This window comes from Lagenorhynchus albirostris, chromosome 20 (genome assembly GCF_949774975.1).
Source record: "Lagenorhynchus albirostris chromosome 20, mLagAlb1.1, whole genome shotgun sequence".
In the NCBI taxonomy this organism is placed as follows: Eukaryota; Metazoa; Chordata; class Mammalia; order Artiodactyla; family Delphinidae; genus Lagenorhynchus; species Lagenorhynchus albirostris.
In genome coordinates this window covers 43,012,438-43,023,952 of record NC_083114.1, presented here as the reverse complement: position 1 = coordinate 43,023,952, position 11,515 = coordinate 43,012,438, and the positions used below count along the sequence as shown (strand labels likewise).

Here is an 11,515-nt window from a genome sequence, read left to right as displayed (position 1 = left end):
GATGGGACCAGATGTACCTCAGCTACAATATGTCCAAAGCTGATACTCCTCTTCTTCCCAGAACCTGTCTCCTCCTATGGGTCCTGACCTCAGCAGTATCAGCCCAGACTCACCGCTCCCACCCTTGGTCCACACCCTACCAGCTGACTTCTTTTCTCAATTCTGAATCTCTCCATATTCTGCTAGACTGTCCTGGCTCCCCATCCCCTTGCACTGCCCGAGTCCAGCCCCCACTGTCTCTCACCTGGTTTACTACAAAGCCCCCCGACTAGCCTCCTAGTTTGTAACGTGCTCCACCACCACCCCGACCCTTTCACACTGCAGACAGAGAAGCGTCTCTAAAAATGTGCTCTACGGACTTGAGGACACGGGGTGGGGGGGTGGGGGCGGGGGGGGGGAAGGGAAGCTAGGACGAAGTGAGAGAGTAGCAACAACACATTTACACTACCAAGTGTAAAATGGATGGCTAGTGGGAAGCTGCTGCATAGCACAGGGAGATCAGCTCGGTGCTCTGTGACCACCTAGAGGGGTGGGATAGGGAGGGTGGGAGGGAGGCTCAAGAGGAAGGGGATATGGGGATATATGTATACACATAGCTGATTCACTTTGTTGTACAGCAGAAACTAACATATCATTGTAAAGCAATTATACTCCAATAAAGATGAAAAAAGAAAAAAATTTTTTTAATGAAATTGTGTTCTAGAAATGTTGTCTTTTCCCCAGCCCAGCCTACTAAGTATATAAGGCCCTCTGCAATCCAGATCAAAGCCTGCGGGGCCAGCCTGAGGCTCTCTCTCTCCCCGCATCCCTTGCATTCCACACCCAAGTCCACAATGTGCCTTGACAGGCCCCTTGTCTGCCTGTGCACGTTATTCCTTCCACCTGAATGTTCTTCCCGCCTCATTCACCTGGCTCACTGCTAGCGTACCTGGCAGCAATCGGCTCAAGGGTCACCTCCTCCAGGAAGCCTTCTTTGATCTCTTCTATGTGTTCTTACCTCACCCAGGACTTCCTACTACCGTCCACATTGTATTGCCACATTGTCCATCTCCTCTTGGAGGGCGGGCCTCATGACTCATTCATCTCTCACTGTCACCAGGGGCCAACTCAAGTGTCTGGCACACACCAGGTGCTCAATTAATGTTTGTGGAATGATTAAGTGAAGTTAGGAGTGGATGAGAACTCCAAAGGAGAAAGTGCAGAGAAGTGGGGGGCTTGGGACTGAAACTTGGGGTGTGCCTCAGTCTTTAAGAATGGGAGAAAGAGGGAATGCCAGGGAACTAAGATCCCACAAGCCGCGCAGCACGGCCGAAAAAACAAAAAAAAAAAACTGGAGAAAGAAACAGAGACAGAAAGTACAGTATCCGTGAAGCCTCAGGAAGAGAATGGGCAAAAAAATACCACTGACCTTCTTACTGTCTCCATACTTTTGCCTTTTCCAGAATGTCATATAGTTGGAATCATACAATATGGAATCTTTTCATATTGTCCTCTTTCCCTTAGTAATACGCATAGAAGTCTTTTAAGTAATATGCATTTAAGTCATTTCATGTTGGATAGCTCATTCCGTTTTAGCGCTGAATAGTATTTCATTGGTTGGATGTATCACAATTTATTTATTTATTACTATGGAGATAGTAAAAATATCAGTGACTGCCAGGGTTTGGGGTGGTGGGGTGGGAGGAGGGAGGAATGAACATACAGAGCACAGAGGATTTTTAGGGCAGTGAAAATACTCTGTATGGTATTATAATAATGAATACATGTCATCATACACTTGTCCAAACCCATAGACTGTATTATAGACCATACAACAGCAAAAGTGAACCCTAATATAAACTGTGGACTTTGGGTGATTACAACATGTCAATGTAGGTTCATCGACAGTAACAAAGGTGCCACTCTGGTGTGTGATGCTGATAGTGGGAAGGCTGTGCGTGTGTGGGGGCAGGGGGTAGATAGCAAATCTCTGCACCTTCTGCTCAATTTTGCTGGGAACCTCATGCTCTAAAAAAATTAGTCTTTTTAAAATGTCAGTTATTGCTCGGAACGTTTTCTCCTCCAATTCCCCTTCACCTTGCAGGTCTCAGCTTAGTTCCTCAGGGAAGCCTTCTCTGAGCCCCCTCCACTAAGTCAGTCGCCCCCTCATCCTCTCCCATCCCATCCTGGTGGTGGTCCTGGGCTGTTGCCCTCCCATCTGGTCCTCACCTTCTCTGCTCTGCACTGCAGGTGACTGACCCCTGCAGGCTCCGGACCAATGAGAGGCTCTGGCAGGAGACCAGAGGGTGGAACGTGGAAGGAGAGGAGAATCTTCATCCCGCTCAGTCCTGAGTGGTATCTATGGAAGTGGATTGTATCTTCTCTGTGGTTCCAACTTCTTCCAAGTGACCCTGGCCCCCCCGCCACTGATTACACTGTTTTCCCCCCAACCCAGGACTAATAGTGGATTCCTGGTTACCTTGCCATCTCCTCCTGGGTTTCTCAGCTCTTCCAACCTCTGTGTAACCAATTCCTTGTGTGAAATTCCATGTTTAAAAACTCGGAATGAGTTCTGTTTCCCTGGTTGGGCCCTGCATGATACAGTACACTCTGTCCATCCTCTCAACATCCTCATCACCTGGAATGATTTCGGTCCTCATCTGTAGTCACCTTTCAAGGTCTGTCCACCCTTGGGAAGGGTGTTCCCTAAGGGCAGGGCAGGGACTGGTCTGGAGGTCCCGCACTCCCTCCCCAGGGTCTGACACAGTAGGTGCCCGGAGCATCACATCTGTAGCTGGCTGCATATGGGAGCTAAGACAAGGTCATCTGACTCAGAGGCGGTTAGTGGGGTATCCATGGAGAGAAGGGATAGTGGGCAAAAAACAGACCGCCGGGGTTACACACAAGTGGGAGATGAAGCAGACACCAGGAGTACCAAGAAGTTTGGGAGTTGAGAGGGGAAAGTCGAGACAGGGGAAGGGTTTTTTTTTTTCTTTACCGGTCTGTGTTTTGGCTGGGGAGACTCGATAACATTTGGAGGTTGAGAAGAAAAAGGTAAAGGTGAGGAATTGAAAGGCAAGAGATGTGGAGACACTGGGGCTAGAACACATGACCTAAGTGGTCTCTTAGGAGGATGAAATCCACCAGAAGGGTTGAGAATGACGTTGAGAGGAGACTGGAGGCAGGGAGGTGAGCTAGCAGGGGATAACCCACCAGGAAGTGAGAAGAATTTGAGTCAAGCCTTAACCCAGGGCTCCCTAAGAAGCCTAAGAGGGCTCCAAGGTCAGGAGGGGTCTCAGGTACGCCCAGGAGATGACCTCTTGGTAAGGTCAATTTTGCCCAGTGTTCCAGAGACCCCCACCCAGGCAGCTCCGTCCTTTGTGGAGATGAACACGTCTCTCCTCAGCCACGTCACCGGGGCTCCTCCTCTTGTCCCAGAGCTCTGGGGCTCGCAGCGCCCCCTTCCATCTCCCCCTGTTAAGCAGAATTAGTGAGAGTCAATCAGGATCCAGAACCTGCATGCAGTGGTGCGCTGGTAAATGCTGAACAACCAGCTGGCGGGTAGGTAGGCCTGGTTTACATTGTTTGCTAATTTCTATGGTGTAAATACTCCCAACATGTCTGATTTCAAGCAACATGAGTTCCTGGCGGCAGGATAGGAAGAGAGCCCCAGCACACCACTGCCTGAACCCATTCCCTCTCCTGCCTCCCTAGTCCCACCAATACCTCTGGACTGGGTGGCAGCAACGGGGCAGGTCCAAGCCCGAGAGGGCAGCAACAGCACTACAGCTGCAGCCTCGGCCAGGTCCCTGATGGAGAAAGCAAGCTGCTTCTCCTTCAGGAACATCCATTCCCACCCCCCAGTCCTCTCTGATCTCAGCCTCACATCCGAGTTCTTTTCAAGCATAACTTCAGGATCTCCCAGGAAAGTGGGGCCTAAGACCCACAGACACAGAGATGATTCACTAGCTACTTTCCCACTAGACATTGCTGGACACCATGAACTGCGCTGACCAAGGCAATAAAAACCAGAATATAATTGCCTTTCTTCCAAAGCAAACAGAAAAGGAGAAATGATCCAAGAATGGCATTCTCTCACTGATGCACAGAATTCACTCACTCTTCATCACTCTTCTACAGAAGTGATTGGGCAATTTGCTCCTTGAAGCCCACAGTCTCTTTGCAGAGTCCTGCATGCAGGAGAGCAGGGGCTCTGGGTCACACCTGGTTTAAATCCCAGATCTTCTATTACAGTGAAGTGACCTTGGGCAAGTCACTTTTCTCTGAGCCTCAGTTTCCTCATCTGTGAAGTGGGGATGATAATAGTAGTTATTATTCTGTGAGGTTAGACTGCAAAGGTTCTCAACTGGGGGCACTTTTGCTCCCTTTGGGACACCTGTCAATGTCTGAAGACATTTTTTTTCTTGTCACAACTGGGTGTAGGAGGGTGGTGTTACTGGCATCAAGTGGGCAGAGGGCAGGAATGCTCTTAAACATCGTATAATATATATGATAGCCTCCCCACAACAAAGAACTATCCAATCCAAAATGTCAGTGGTGCCAGGTTGGGAAACCCTAGACAGGAGTGAATATTTAGCGAGGTTATTATGCATACAAAGCACTTAGAAACATCTGGTTTATTTTTTATAAGCTCTCAAAAAACAGAAGCTACTATTCTTTGTGGAAGAGCATAGTCTTGCCCTTCCATTGCCGGACTTGAACCATGGGAGTGGGATGCGGAAATCCTTGAGTGCTGAGAACCCAGCTCACTGCTCCAGGTGTGAGTCATCCCATAAATACCAACTTATTTTATTTAAAGCAGAGCTGAGGCTGCACAACTGACTCAGGGCTAGAAGCCTTCCCAGGTTGTCGTGACTCAACTAGCTGGGCTGGAAGGAACTAATTTTACCCTGAAGCTCTCCTTCCAGAAGATGCCAGCATTTCAAGGCTCAGAAGTGCTCAGTGCTCACTTGCAGTGAGTATCATGTTGTTTCTTACCTCACCTCACACACAGTTGGGCTTGGAAAGGCCTGGGGAAAGTAGCTGAAACCAGGAGTCCCAAATCTTGTCCTCACTAGTCTGTAGAGGTTTGTTCCTCTCCTGCAACCTGATGTGAAACTCCTTCTTGGGAGTTGCAACTTTGGGTCAACAGGTTCACTCTCTCCCAGTAATACACATTAGTGTTAGTGGATAGATTTAAAGACAGATAATATTGATAGGGTGGGTGGGTCGTCTCGGGGACCGAGAGAAGTGTCGAGGGAAGCTGGGTAAAGTACATGGGCACTGGGTGTCGTAAAGAAGGAATGGTGAAAGAGGGAGAAGGCAAAGGCAGGCCAGGGAATGTCTGCAGACTCTGGCCCTGTGCCCACATCTTTCCTGAGAAGCGGTGTGCCCAGAGGCAAACAGGTGGTGGAAGAGGCAAGCCCTGCATCCAGGCTTGCTGATACTGACCTGTAACCCACCATCTGGCCAAGCTCTACCTCTCCCTGAGTCACAGAAATGAAAACCCTGTGGTTGGAAGCAGCTTTAAGGGCCCCCAGCTTCTTTCTTACCCATCATTTCCCACGTCAGTCAGTAGCAGAGCCAGTTTATGCAACAGAGACTGTCCAGCTCCAAAGTATGGGCTCTATCTGGACCATGACCGCAAACACTTCAGTGGCCAGGCAAATGACATAGGTTAAGTGGTTGGGTGTAAGACAACGGGGGCTGGGGCTGTGAGGAACTGCAGGCTCTGCTCGAAGGCATTCAAATTCAATTGAAAAAAAACATTGGGCCAGCCAAACAAAACTTATCTATAGCCTGAGTGAGTGGGTGAGGCCTCTAGATGGTTAAGTTTTCTGCCTAAATGGTTTTCCGTATCCCCTGACAACCAAGATGTCTGTTGGATGCAGATCTCCAGAAACAGACTTCAAGCTATGAACCACTGTCTGCAAAGTGGTCCTGAGCAGGTCTTTGCTCCAACACTTCCAGAGGTTGGGTGATCCTTACTTCCCCAGACAGCCTTGAATGGGGCCTGCTTACCCGTACCATTAGAGCCACTTACCACACCTGCCTGTTGTAGACCACTTATTGGGGTGGGGTGCCCAGGTAGGGGCATATCTTTTATTTTGCAAACTTTTTTAAGCGTGGAAATATTTTCTTTATTATAAATAAAATACAAGCTCACTGTGGTAACGCTGGAAAATATGGAAAAGCAAAAGTTAGAAAAGAAAAAATATCCATACCTCCCTTAAGCACCTCCCCTACCCCTTCCCCAACGCCCACCCCCACCCACCATTCAGAGAAAAGCATTGTTGACACCTTGGTGCATATCCAGACTCCAAGTCCTTTTTTTAAATAAGTAAAGCTCTAATCTTCTTTCTGGCTCCATAACCTGTAAACCCAGCGAGGAGATGCTTCACGCAGCGCTCACACCACGTTGCTTCTCTGGCTGTGGAAAGGGATTGCACCACGCCAGCCGCACGCTCTCACCAGACCTGGGTTTCAACACACAGGTCTGACCTGCGTAGGCCTTTAGCCCCCCAACCTCCTCGAGGGCAGGCACTAGAACCTATCTTATCCTCAGAGCCTCTACAGCACCAGGCTCACAGCCAGTGCTCAATATAAGTGTTTCTAAATACACACCCCTGCCCCGCCCCGCTCCCTCCACAACCAACACACCTGCCTCAGCCGCTACGGCCCGGAGCAAAGAGGAAACACAACCAAAGCCTGGAGAGAGAGCACGCCTCGCCGTCTCCTAGGTAACCAGGTCCTAGGTTGGGGAGGGGGGCCCACGCATGCGCACGCTCACCCTTCCTTCCCGTAACCTCCAGAAGAAAGCAACCCTGAAGACTGCCATAAGCCGAGCGCGCATGTGTAGTTACACCAACACCCCTACCGCCTCCGCCTTCTGTCGATCCGTCAGCCCAGCAATCTCTTCTCTATAAACACTGTCCGGAAATAGTGCCCATTCCTGGAAACGAGGCCTCGTTAACCAATCGTTGCTTGGGGCAGTAGGACAGAACTGGCTGGGACGCGCTGTCTCATTGGTTAGATTGGAGGAGTGGGCGGGGCCAAGGGTCTAGGTGAGGCCAAAGCAAGGAGGCGCGAAGCGAGGCAAATTTGCTGCCGCCGGCGGAGGCGTGGCCCCGGGGATGGCCGGGAAGGCGGTGAGGGGGCGGGGTCCGAGGCGGGGCGGGGCGGGGCGACCGTGGGCCCTGAGAGCAGCGGTCGGCGACCGGCGGCGGGAGATCGTGGACGAGCGGAGCGTGACACTCGCTGGTGGGGGAGATCGGCGCTTGGCCGGTAGGTGACCTGAGCGAGTCCCGGGGCGAGGGGCAGAGGGGATGGGTCGCTTCTCAACCCGGGGCCGGGCTGCGGCCTGGCCCGCCGCCCCGGAATGGTGGGGGTCAGCGACGCGGCCGGGGGACCCACTCGCGCGCGGGCCCTCGGCCCTGGCGGCCGGCCGCCGGCGCTCCCTCACGCACGCTGCCGGGGCCACGGTCTCACGCCGTGCTCAACCAGCACACCCGCAGGCCACACGCTCGGCCGAAGCGCGCGCAGGGACGCCTTGCTTCCCCTTCTCCAACATCCTTGTTCCTCCGCGCCAAGCTGCCCCACCGCCGGGCCTGCCCCTCCTGCTCTGTTCCCTGGATGCCCCCCAGGATGAGGGCTCACCTCGGCACCGGGCGGAAGGTGCCTAACGCCCAGGTGCGCCGGGTCCGTGAGCCCTACCACCTGTCCGGGCAGTGAAAACCTCAGGCCTTTCCTGGGAAGTTCTGGGGTCACACCCCGAGCCTGGGAGAAGAGGCAGAACCTGCCCTTGCCACCCAGCGGGGCAGTGCAGGCTACTCGCAGCATATCCTCTTTCTCTCCCTGACCCCTCTGTAGTTCTTCTGTCCACTCCACTCAGGACTTTATCTGTCGGCTCAGATAAAATATCCCATCTTGGAAGCCCATCGTGGCCCTGGCATCCTGCAGCCACCGGACACCAGGCAGAAGGAGGCCACTTGTGAGGCACAGAGAGCCCCACCTGCCCGGGAACCTCCTCGGTGCTGGGTAACTTCAGAAAAAGCCGATTTTTCCTAATTGAAGTTAAAATATTGCTCTCAGTCCTAAGGGTGGACTAGGGGATGAATGGAGAAAAGAGACAGAAATCAGTGGTGTAAATGGTAAAATTATTATTTTTTAACTGGGGGACAGTGAGTACCTGTCCCTTGATTAAGAACTTGAAAAGCAGATGAAGCTAAATGATGAGAGGTGGGGCCTAATACAAAATAGAAGTCTGAAGTTTATTCCAGGAAAAATGTTGAAAACCCCTTGACTAGAAACATGGTCTTTCTGAAAGATGAGAGGGAGATAGTATCTTAACATTAGTGATGTGTTTTTTTACTTAGTATCTTCATACCTGCAACCTCCTTTTTCCTTCAGATGTCTGTGTGATAAGATAGTGTTGTCCTGCTTTAGAGGTGAGGCACCTGAGGCAGGTGTGTGTTTGTTGGGGGCGGGGGTGTAAATAGATCTTGCCTAATGCCTCATAGCTAGGACTCAGGGTGAAGACTTGAACCTGGGCCACTGGGGTCTTTCCCAGGCTCCTTACCCTGGACCAGGACCACATTATGGGACTTAAGATGCAGGACAGAGGGAGAAGTGTTCGCTGGGGTATTTATGCTTTTAACATGAGAGAACAGGTGCTTGTCTTACAAAGTGTTTGGATTTACTCTTGCTGTTTTTTAAGTGATGTCAAAGTCAGTTCCTTTGGTGCAGCAATGCCAGACATGTGAGATTTTGAGACACCTTGAGGACATCCTCGTTTATTTTGAAGGGTGTGGTGAACTTCTCAGAAGGCCTCAAAGTAAAAGTACTAGTCTCTGACTTTAATTTTAGAAATATATACCCAGGTATATGTTCCAGCACTTTTGTGAAATCAGACAGCGGGAAGCCGCCAAGCTTTAGGTCTCCTTCTGACTGTTTTCAGAGTATAAGGAGCAGTTAGCTCTGAAGGGGGTTTTTCGCCCCTGGTATTGTCAGTTAGAGTTTGTGGGAGCGGCACCACAGAGACCCTGCCAAATGAGCCTTCATCTATTAAACAAAAATGTCTGGTTGGCCATTTTGCCTCAACAGACAGAGGTTTGGTTCCTCATTTTGGTTCTCCTGTTGAACACTGACTCCATTGTGATCTGCCTGGAGTGTTTGTATATCACTTAATGTTGAGAAGCAGGCCTGCCCTGATTGGTTGTCCAACTCCAGGCAGCTGTTGTGATTTTGTTTGGTGCGTGGTAACAGTTCACCCTGACCAGGGTCTGGTGAGAGACCTGTACATACGTGAAAGAGGTAAAGCCCGATTCAGAGCTGTTTTCCTCATTGTTGGCAACCTCTTAAGAGTGTCCTATCACTTTGGCCTGCAAAGTCACTTTTAATTTCCTATTTTTTTCCTGTCTCTATGGGCAGCACATGAGCTTTCCTAACAGGCCTGCCTGCCTTGATGAAGAGCTGAGAGATTCATGTTGGTTGACCTGACACATGTTTTTTTCTGGGAGAGTAATTAAGAAATCTTAAAACCAAATTCAGTCCTAAATCAAAAGTGTAAGTCAGCTTGATACACACATAGGCAGCATCTTTTGTACCAATGGCTTTCATCATCTCAGAGGTGTTTTTTTTTTTTTCCTGGCAAAAGGTTAAAATGCAACTAAAATTCTGCTTTCATGATTAATAAGTCACTACCGCAGTTGTGTCTGATGCTTCCTGTTTGCCCCATTTTAGTATTTCAGTTAAACTGGAAACATCTGAGCCTTATGGGCACTTTTGATGGCACCAGCGTGAAATTGGCGGGAAGGGGATTTAGGGAGCTTTAAGGATAAGCCAGCCTCTCTGGCCGCCGCATGCCTGAGATCCTTCAGCAGGGAAAGGAACGGGGGTTGAGCACCTTCAAGGACTAGGTGAGCGTTTAGAGTGATGCACGTGTGAAGGCTTTGCATTTGCTTGGTGATGCTGACTGAAATGTTGAAAGCAGTAGATTAGAAATGGAAGGCCAAGCATAGGGCAGATTGTGTGGTAGAACATTTCAGTTGAGCTGAGCGAGGCACTGAAGTATGTTGCATTTGAGGTCTTCAGTTCTGGCCTTGTCTTACTGCCTGAGTGACAATGCAGAGAAAAGTCACTTTTTCTCAGAAGCCTGTGCACCCTTCTTTGTACTCTATCAGTAGTTTAAAAGATCCGCTTCCTGTGGATGCCAAGGTGGGGGGGGCGGGATTGGATTGGGAGTTTGGGGTGAGCAGATGCAAGCTATTACATATAGAATGGATAAACAACAAGGTCCCATTGTATAGCACAGGGAACTATATTCAATATCCTGTGATAAACCATAATGGAAAAGAATATGAAAAAGAATATATATATGTATAACTGAATCGCTTTTCTATACACCAGAAATTAACACATTGTAAATCAACTATACTTGAATTAAAAAAAAAACTAAGATCCCCTTTCCCTTGCTATTTTATACCCTTTAATCTCTTATCCTCCTGACATAAATCCCTTGAAATTGTATGGCACCCAGAGTAATGGTACTTAGTGGCTATTTTCTGTATTTTCTCACAATACTCCCGTAAAGAGAGGCAGAGACAAAGATCAGGAATGTGAGGCCTAGTAAGGAAATAAAGGGGATGAGATTACTCAGGAAATCAGTGTCATGCCTAGAAGCTAAACCCACGTTTCTTGATATCTAGTTCACTGCCTCTTCTACTAACTTACTCATGAAAGGGTAAGTTGTTTTCTTTTTTTTTTCCAAAACAGGTGAGTTTTGAATATAACTAAACCAGGGTAGCTGCTTTATTTATCTATTTATGTTAACAAGTATTAATTAATAAGTGTTAATTAATAATTAATTGATATTGATTGTCCATAATAATTATTATTAACAAAAGTCTAAAAGATGAATAGAGCATCCTCTGGGTGAGTCTGCTTATCCCCATTTTACAGATGCAGAAATTAAAGCAGAGTGGTCAAGTGATTTGCCAGGAGCGGTAGAGCAAGTCCACGGCATCTTCGTATCCAACTTGGGGGTTTAGGCTGTCGGGTCAGGTCCAGGTCTGCCACTGTCTGCCTGTGGCAAATCACTTCTCTTCTCTAAGCATTGGGTGCCTTGTCTGTAAATACTTCGTGGTGTTGTTTTCAGTAGAAAAGGAGAGAATGTATGTAAAGTGCTGAGCTTGGTGCCTGGCACAGAATAAGTCATAGGACACAATGGCTATAACTGCTGATGGTGGTTGTAGTAGTAATCGCAGTACTAGTAGTTGCCGATTAACACTTTGACTAGACCTGTTTTCTGTAAGATGACGTCAGGAAGGGTCACACTGCCCGATAAGGGCAGTCATTTTCTCAGCAGGACCTCCTGGGGACCATTTCTTCTGTCTAGAGGGTTTAGCTGTCAGGTTTTCCCTGTCTTACACTAAATACTGCCCTTACCACCCTCCAAACGAGTCTAAAAAAGCTCCGGCTCCGCCTGGTCAGAGTTGGCGAACCTAACCCTTGGCCACCCTCGGCCCTCCCAGGACTC

The 11,515-nt window shown here is 49.2% G+C and overlaps 1 protein-coding gene across 3 annotated transcripts in view; it reads left to right on the top strand.

Annotated features, from left to right (window-relative positions):
* The first annotated feature begins 7,161 nt into the window (after nt 1–7,161).
* The window catches only part of MAP3K14 (mitogen-activated protein kinase kinase kinase 14), a 43,030-nt gene continuing 38,676 nt past the window's right edge, over nt 7,162–11,515 (top strand). For 2 of the 3 annotated variants that reach the window (XM_060135558.1, XM_060135561.1), the window contains exon 1: nt 7,166–7,263. The gene's annotated coding sequence lies outside the window, so the exon portion shown is untranslated. Of the gene's footprint in view, nt 7,264–11,515 lie in introns of all 3 variants that reach the window. The other variant, XM_060135559.1, reaches the window with a different exon arrangement.